Genomic DNA, 9,658 nt, shown 5'->3' with positions numbered 1-9,658 from the left:
AGCTTGAGCTTTAAAGAAATATGTGGTCTACAATTTGATTGTAATACTTTTTTTGTTTGATTTCTTGAAAAAAAATTTGACATGCCTTGCGTAACGGTCTTTTCAGCTTTGGCTTAGGTTGCACTTCAGCAGGAACTACTCCCAGTTAGATTGTTTTAAAGATAACGTTCTCAAGAATCTCAAAACCATATGAAGAGAAATATATCAGTTTCTTATAATATATTTTATATGATTCCTAGTCTTCAGCTATGATTGTTGGTTCTGCATGCATCAACAGTCTTTTGATGTTATCTAGCTCTACTGCAAAGTTATTATTGTGATTCTTTTAATTCTATGTGCAATTGTGTTGGATACATGATTCTATGATTCTGGATTACATATTGTAATACTCAACTATTTGTGCAATGCAGCAAAGACCCCAAATAATGACTGCCGTATCAAAAATTGTAGAAATGGCAGATCCTCATAAGGATAAGTTCATCCAAGTTGAATGTCTTTACGTACAAGACTTCTTACTACATTGAAATATGTTTGGAGATCAACAATTTTAGACACTTCTTTTTATTATGTTAAGATTCATTTATGCTTTTAAATCGAACACCTTTGGGCGTACCCCTTGAACCTTCATTGGGTGCATGTGCTAGTTTATTCTATAGAAGAAATATAGGTGTTGATGCTATTTGCTTTCACGTTGTGCCTTCAATGATGACCTTGGAGAGTACAAGTAGACAAAATGTTCAATGGAGATCCTGCAATGGTGCGTCACAGAACATTAACATGTGAACCGAAGAAAAATAATGTATCTAATATTATACTGTTAAAATAACGTGATAAATGCGTTGGATAAGTAGCTGAGAAATCATAACTAAAAATGAGAGACATGCCCACGAGCGATATTATTAAAAAATATCCCAGAAAACTTGCGTCCACGAAGGATATTATTAAACAAGGGCTGCAGAGCAGCATAGTCCCTGCCAAAGCTGGCAGGACAGTTATAAAAAATGAGAAATGGAAATAGTTACGCATACTGTTTGGAGTTGTATGTGAGTACCTTCCATTTGAATGTATGTTATTTGAGCTGCACTATTTCACCAGTTAGAAGAACACAAGATGGGAAAAAGTCTAAAATAAAGATCTGTATTCAAATCATTACATGTTTTGAACGAAAACAACTCTAGAAGTCTTTTAAATCAACATTTTGTAGTTTCAATGTAACTAAATTGAATTAAAATTAAAGGTATTTGGCAGCAATGTTTCTTGTCTAAGAAGGCTCACCACTAATGGTCTACACTAAGAACAACCTCCACAACTTAAGTCTTGTTCTCAGAACCTATGAATCTTTGAGATTAGACGTAGCTGACCTATAAGCTTTTAGACTGATCTCTATTTTCATACTTGATAAAGGGAAGGTTGGCAGCTGGTACTAGCGGCGTGGAAGACTACTAGAGGAAAAGAAGTTTAACAAATATATATAATTAAGATCATCTGCGATTCACTTTGTATTGACTTTGTAGCAAGAAAATGCTGGAAGACGATCTTGAATCCATGTAGAACCCGACCTAATGTGAATATACTCATTTTTCAAAAGAAGCATTTCCATTTATATTTTCAATCCAAATGTTTGGTTCACGGTCACACAATATGCATGATATACTGTTTCACATTAATCAAGCACATACACATTCATATTCAAACAAACAAATTGATAAACACAAAATTTATATGGGAAAATTATTTTGAGGAAGAATTCAACATACAAAAATTCATAGCTCAATTGTATTGTTAACAATAGCTAAATTTATAAGCAATGCTTCTCCTCATGATAATCAAATATGATCGTTACCTTAAATGATGGCATCTTGGACTCGATCTAATATACGTGAGCTTTCCTCATACGATTTATCGATGTGGAATACCTTATGCAACTAGCGATTAGGGTTCTAGAAAGGGTATTTACTAATTGACATGCTTGAAGTTTCTGCAGAGGAATGACAAGCTACTATTTTCACTTTGACATGTCCATTTCCAAAACACCTTGTAGAATAGGGATCTTCAGTGTAGCATTCATCAACCCATCCATCACATCGACAGACGCTTCTAATTTCAATGTAATCAGTCGATAGCTTGATGTGGCTTAGATTCGGCCATGATCAGGGATTTCAAATACCTGCAAATCAATTGATTTAAATGAAACTAATAAAAATTGGACAAAAGCTTCTTCCTTTACATATTCTGATATATCTTTTGGAACTATTCATCAAGTTTTAAAATTTGTGAAGAACGTAAATATTAACTTTCCACCACATATTGAAAACAATCTTATTTTGCCAACATGTGTGCGCAAATTCATCCATATGGCACAACTGCATAAAACACCCGCATTTCTATTTTTCGATCAGATACAAGCAACCTGTCAACCAAAATGCTTCTGCATGTACTGCACCTCACTGACAATCTGCAAAATTATACCTCTGTTATCCCGCCTTCTTATGCCTCTGTTATCCCGCCTTCTTATGCCTCGTATTATGCATAAAAGCACTGAAAGTCTGTACTGCCTTCGCTTTGGCCAACGGGGATCTTCCAACGCTCACATATTTGAGGTGAATGTTAAAGTTCGATCATCCTTTGGTAGTAAAGATTGTATGATAGTTTAGTAAAAGAAAGATTAAACAATGTTATTGGTTGTTTCAAATATGTTTAATCACCGTGTAAGGTAAAGCAATGGCAAGAACTAAAAAGTTCTCACAAAACTTTTTTAAATTGAAAACGTCGTCCACTGTTTTCGGTTTGGTCGCTGGAAAAGGAATAAAAAATTTGGAATACCTTTTCAATTTTATGTTTCTTTTTTCCATCTGATTGTTGGAATAGGAATAGAAAATTTGGAATATTTTTTTAATTTTATGTTTGATTCTTCAATTGGAACAGGGAATAGAATATATATTTCCATTTTGCTTCTAAAATGAACTTATACCCATTCTTAAAAACACTGCAATACTCATTCCTATTCCCAATATTGACTATCCTCTTTTTCTGAATTTTGACTTTGTTTTGTCTTTAGTTCATTTTGTAGATTAGCATGTCTCTTCTCCATTCCTATACCTCAACCAAAAATTGATAATTAATAATTAAATAACTGATTCACTCCATCCCTCTCAGTTATCTTGATAAACTTTACTTTGTAACAATTGTCTGTTTTCTTTAGGCACCCATTGTTGAAATATGTCTGCAGTATTTGGAGAAGGAAGAGATTCAACAAGTCCTTATGGAGTTGAGCTTTCTGAACGTGATGGTTTCTTTTATGTGTCCTCAGTTGTGGAAGGAAATATGAGACTACAGTCAGAGTTCAAAGCACGAGAGGACGATGTGTTTGTGTGCTCTGGAATGAAGACAGGAACCACTTGGGTCAAATCTATCGTTGCCAGCGTTATGAGCGAAAACAAGGGGATCGCTTTGAAGGGAAAGAATGCCCACGAGTTGATTCCCAACATAGAAAAATATTACAGTCCACGAGCAGCGCCAAATGCCCCGAGTGTGCTTTCGGAAATGCCCTCCCCAAGGATGCTCGGCAGCCATCTTCCTTACTCTGCTCTCCCTCCTCAAATCACGTCTTTGGGCTGCCGAATCATTTATATCGCTCGAAATCCAAAGGACACTTTCGTTTCCCACTGGAAGTATTTGCCTGCAATACAAGCCGTCTTGAATGGCGAACCGACGTCTCCAGTCTCCAAGGAGGTATTCTTCGATTCATTCTGTAACGGCGTCTCTTTGTATGGTCCTTTTGTGGATCATGTCTTGGGCTTTTGGAACGCCAGTAGAAATCAGAGCAACATCTTGTTTTTGACTTATGAAGATATGAAGGCGGACTCTCTGTCCCATGTCAAAAAGATATCTGATTTCCTTGGGCAGTCTTCTTTGAAAGTGGAAAACATTTGTTGCATAGATAGTCTGTGCAGCTTTCAATCTCTTTCCACTCTAGACATTAACATAAATGGCAAACAAAATTACAAAACTGGTCACATTAGTAATCGAGATTATTTTCGCAAAGGTGAAGTGGGTGACTGGAAGAATCATTTCACTCCAGAAATGAACAGGCGCATGGATTTGGCAATGGAGAATAAGTTCCAAGAAGCAGGTCTGTTCCTCAAGTATGAGCTCTGACGTCTGATCAACTAATTGTGTGCAAATAAGGTATATTAGAATTGATTAAAATGTTCCCTCTAGTTGTGTTTTCAATCTTTGAAAAAGATTGATCTATGTATTCCTCCAAAGGAAACCAAGAGCCTGACCCATTGTCTTTACAAGTGAGAGTTTTACATATATATGTGGTGGTTCACTTTTCTTTTGCCATGTATTCAGTTTTATTTCAAGATCTCAATACAAGAAAGACCAATTTTATATTGTCTTTATTTTGCCTTTTCTTTCATTATTTCTCATCTTATTCGTAATTAATTTTCCTCTCTAGAAGTATCATAAATAAGTCTGGCAAAATATAGTTGCAGGGGAAGCTCATTAGTTACCATATACTGAACAAAGATGCAGTATGCCAAAATGCTTAAAGAGATCAAAGATTTCTTTAATCCCTGCCTTCAACAATTACAAACATGTATGTCTGAAACCCTCTCTGCACCCATTTTAGCTCCAAACAAGATGTAGCTTGATCAAATTTCAAAAAATCAACATCACAAAAGATTTTTTCCAAATTGCTCTTGATAATCTGCATATTTTGTAATTAAATACAGCCAGACATTTAAGAAAAAATGACGAATTTGTTAAAAATAAATTTGACTTTTTTTTCTTTTTTTAAAAAAAAAAATCTTTGATACATTCTGGAGCTTAGCCATGGTGGTTTTAATTAGTTGAGATGTTTTTCAAAAGCCAGACAAAAGAATCTAGAAAACTCTCATGAATATATGGGGAAAAAAAACAATGATGAAAGAACCTTGCTTAAATATGGTTTATAAATGCCCAATTGAACAACCCTGAGTGGGTTTTATTGAGGATTCACTCAGTTGTTCGTGGTCCATAAACAAAAGTAGTAAAACCTTCAATAATGGGTCACACCATTTCGAGAGTAGCTAAGACAAAGCAGTGCCCAAAGTGACTGGGTGTTCCTGTGTATTAATTTTGATTTAAACATGACACTGGATCTCACCACATTATCTTCTTAGGAAACATGTTATCAGAATGGAACTGATGTTGGGCTTTAGTCAAAACCTACTCAAAAGCAAAGTGCTCACCAATTTGTCAAAGCACAGTAGGAATATCTATTCGAACAAACAAGATTGATCTTCTTTAATCTTCTCATTCGGACATTTAAGAGGACGAAACCTTAGAGACACCAACATAAGAAGTTTATTTACTAAATTAATAGGGGCCGTAAAAGGTATGGTTCCCTATTCCAAGCAAGCTTGGCGACCTTGTGAAAAAGATTAGAAGTAATAAATAGTATCTGATGGTTATTCTGATTCCATTTCTTTCATATTTTGTTCAAAATAATTTTTTCAAGCTTGGGCGGCAGCCTTTCAACAGATTGATAGGGTATTTTTGCTTTCTCATTTTTATTTGGTGAATTTCCTTATGTAGCCACTAGTATAGTCAACCTTAAGAAATTAATTGGCCTTCCAGTATATTGACTAGGAATTTATCCATGCATGGGTAGTGAGGCGCTATGAGACATAGGTAACTAATTAGAAATTAACTGATTTGTACTTTTTTGAGCTTTCTTTGAAGTCACAGGATTTGGCCAAATTCCTTGCATATTGAACAACCCTTTGTTTCTTCACCACCCCATTTTGCCTAATAATAATCATAGCAGACGCTAAATAGTTAGCATTGCATAATCTGGTTTGGTTATAAGGAAAATGTGATTAATTGCCGATAGGCTTTCACTTGTGGGCGAGAGCCCCCGGAAATTCCTCATGTTGCTGCTTGCGCCGGACGGGACATTTGGTTTGTGGTCCCAGTTTCTTGCCTCCCGCATATGCATTACACGAACCTGCTTATAGCGGTGTCGAATGACAGAGCAGCCAACATGAGACAGAGAGCTGCTTTTTTCTTCAGAGGGAGCTGCGAGGAGTCTTCCGTTCGGGCGTGGGATGCTGCTGATACTTATTATAAGAACTTAAAGAACAGGCTTGCTGATGTGTTGACAAAGAAACAGATGGAGAGTGAGGAATCAGGGATTTTGGTTGATAGGGACGATCTAGGTGTGCTCTTGCAACACCCGGTGAAAGCGGGGTCAGCTGTCTCCACCACCGCTCGGCAAAAATCTCAGATTAGAAATGTTGGAATTCTGCTTAACTCCATTAAATATCTCCTCTTCCTCTTCGATGGCTGAGCTTCCTTACCGGGCGAAGACGAGGCCAGCCTCCATGGATAGCTATGGTCCTGGATGACATCCTTTGGTGTGTTTTTGCATTTCTGTTGCATTTATTTAGGGTTATTCGGTGAAATCCTCTGGTTATTTGGTGAAATTATCTAGTTATTTAGAGAAATTGTAGGGTTTTCTGAGTTTATTTTTTTGTATGGCGTGGTGTAGGGAGGAGGGAGAGGCAGGGCATTAATATGTTCCAGATGTCCTCGCCCGAATATGATGAAGAGGCCGTCGTGTCTTCTCCTAATAGCACCGTTTCGTCCTTTCACATGGAAGAGAGCGGGCTTTGTTGCAGTGGAAAAAACAAAAGGGAGAGCGACAGGGCATCCTGGAGAGGTAGTGATGAAGAGGAAGGAGATAATATCAGGAAGAAGCTCCGCCTTTCCAAGGATCAATCGGCTCTTCTAGAAGGAAGCTTTAAAAAGCACAACACACTCAATCTGGTAAATATTTGCTCAAATCCTTTCGAATAAGTGCTCAAATTCTTTAAATTTGTGCTCAAATCCTTCAAGTGTTCAAATCTTTTAAATAACTGCTCAAATTCTTTCTGTAATTTCTCAAAACCTTTAAATAAGTGCTGAAATCCTTGGAATAAATGTTCAAATAATCTAAATAAGTGCTCAAATCTTGATGTAATTTCTCAAATCCTGCTCAAACTCTTTAAATAAGTGCTCAAATAAATTTATAGCGCAAAAGCAAAAAAATGCCCTGGCAAAGCAGCTCAACCTTCGTCCACGGCAGGTTGAAGTCTGGTTCCAGAACATACTGCTTACAAATGGCGTGAAGTAGACAGAAATGGATTGCGAATTTCTGAAGTGGTGCTGCGAAAATCTGACGGAAGAGAACAGGTGGCTGCAGAAGGAAGTACATGAGCTGCGAGCTCTGAAGGTTTCAACATGCAACTTCCAGCGGCAACCCTCACCATGCGTTCCTCCTGCGAAAGAGTGGAAAGTCTCATCCATAAGACATGAATGGAATCACATCAACTACCTTCGGAATAATTTTAAGGAATCAACAATTTTCATATATTTTACAAATGTTATTGTCTTATGATTATAATATATAGGCTTAAAATCTGTAAGCTTTTGTTAATAAGATCAAAATCTTTTATAACAATTTAAGAAAGATTCAGAGTGTTCTTTGGGGATAATTCAATTATGTCCTTGCCATCAAGTATAAAATTTGCCTTATCATGAAACTTTAAAATGAATACAGTTGATGTGAGTGGGGGAGAAAATGAGATTGACTAGCATCTTTTCAGTCTAAGGATTAATTAATATAGACTAATAAAAAATAAAACTTTAGTTTTGCCTTATAAATATACTAATAATTTTTTTGCATAGAAGAAATATAGTTGTTGATACTATTGGCTTTCACGTTGTGCCTTCAATGATGACCTTAGATTAGCGAAAACTGAATAGTGCAAGTAGACAAAACGTTTAACAGAGATCTACAATGGTGCATCACATAACATTGACATGTGAAGCGAAGAAAAATAATGTATCTCATATTATAATGTTATAACGTGATAAATGCGTTTGATAAGCAAGTGAGAAGTCATACCTAAAAAAATGTCTTAGAAAATTTGCTTAAATTGAAAACGTCATCTATCATATATACTATTCTTATTCTTGTTAGGTGAGAAGTCATAACTAAAAATGGGAGACATGCCCGATATTGGTAAAAGAATACTTTATTAAACTTGTCTAAATTGAAAAAGTCATCTATCATAAGTACCATTCTTATCCTCATCAGGTGAGAAGTAATACCTAAAAATGAGAGACATGCCCTTCAGGGATATTGTTAAAAACTTGCCTAACTTGAAAACATCGTCTATCATAAATACTATTCTTATCCTCATCTCTTATCCATTTGGTTGCTAGAATAGGAATAGAAAATTTGGAATATCTTTTTAAATTTTAGAATACATATTTCTATTTTGCTTATAAAATAAACTTATACTATTTTTAAAAATACTCCATTACTCATTCCTATTCCCAACATTACATTCTCATTCTCCATCAGACTAGGCTATCCTCTTTTCAGTGAATCTGAAAAAAAAAAAAAGTTATTACGCACCCATTGTTGGAATATGTCTGCAGTATTTGGCGAAGGAAGAGATTCAACAAGCCCTTATGGAGTTGAGCTTTCTGAACGTGATGGTTTCTTTTATGACTCCTCAGTTGTGGAAGCAATTATGAGACTACACTCCGAGTTCAAAGCACGGGAGTACGATGTGTTTGTGTGCTCCGGAATGAAGACAGGAACCACCTGGGTCAAATCTATCGTTACCAGCGTTATGAGCGAAAACAAGGGGATCGCTTACAAGGGAAAGAATGCCCACGAGTTGATTCCCAACATAGAAAAATTTCTACAATCCACGAGCAACGCCAAACGCCCCCAGTGTGCTTTCGGAAATGCCATCCCCACGGATGCTCGGCAGCCATCTTCCTTACTCTGCTCTCCCACCTCAAATCACGTCTTTGGGCTGCCGAATCATTTATATCGCTCGAAATCCAAAGGACACTTTCGTTTCCCACTGGAAGTATTTGCCTGCAATACAAGCCGTCTTGAATGGCGAACCTACATCTCCAGTCTCCAAGGAGGTATTCTTCGATTCATTCTGTAACGACGTCTCTTTGTATGGTCCTTTTGTGGATCATGTCTTGGGCTTTTGGAACGCCAGTAGAAATCAGAGCAACATCTTGTTTTTGACTTATGAAGATATGAAGGCGGACTCTCTGTCCCATGTCAAAAAGATATCTGATTTCCTTGGGCAGTCTACTTTGAAAGTGGAAGACATTTGTTGCATAGATAGTCTGTGCAGCTTTCAATCTCTTTCCACTCTAGACATTAACATAAATGGCAAACAAAATTACAAAACTGGTCACATTAGTAATCGAGATTATTTTCGCAAAGGTGAAGTGGGTGACTGGAAGAATCATTTCACTCCAGAAATGAACAGGCGCATCGATTTGGCAATGGAGAATAAGTTCCAAGAAGCAGGTCTGTTCCTCAAGTATGAGCTCTGACGTCTGATCAACAAATTGTGTGCAAATAAGGTATATTAGAATTGATTAAAATGTTCCCTCTAGTTGTGTTTTCAATCTTTGACAAAGATTGATCTATGTATTCCTCCAAAGGAAACCAAGAGCCTGACCCATTGTCTTTAGAAGTGAGAGTTTTACATATGTATGTGGTTGTTCACTTTTCTTTTGCCATGTATTCAGTTTTATTTCAAGATCTTTATACAAGAAAGACCAATTTTATATTGTCTTTACTTTG

At 36.5% G+C, this 9,658-nt stretch overlaps 3 pseudogenes; all 3 read left to right on the top strand.

The window, feature by feature from the left end:
• The first annotated feature begins 3,219 nt into the window (after window positions 1-3,219).
• On the top strand, window positions 3,220-4,158 carry LOC149547419 (cytosolic sulfotransferase 17 pseudogene; annotated as a pseudogene).
• A 2,213-nt stretch (window positions 4,159-6,371) lies between these two features.
• LOC149547418 (homeobox-leucine zipper protein HAT4-like) lies at window positions 6,372-7,344 on the top strand (annotated as a pseudogene).
• A 1,121-nt stretch (window positions 7,345-8,465) lies between these two features.
• Window positions 8,466-9,405, top strand: LOC149547417 (cytosolic sulfotransferase 17-like; annotated as a pseudogene).
• The last annotated feature ends 253 nt before the right edge of the window (window positions 9,406-9,658 follow it).

Source organism: Cupressus sempervirens, chromosome 7 (genome assembly GCF_028749045.1).
Source record: "Cupressus sempervirens isolate cs-2001-9-10 chromosome 7, ASM2874904v1, whole genome shotgun sequence".
Taxonomy (NCBI): Eukaryota; Viridiplantae; Streptophyta; class Pinopsida; order Cupressales; family Cupressaceae; genus Cupressus; species Cupressus sempervirens.
The sequence above is the reverse complement of the archived record's forward strand: the minus strand, read 5'-3'. Positions and strand labels throughout refer to the sequence as shown.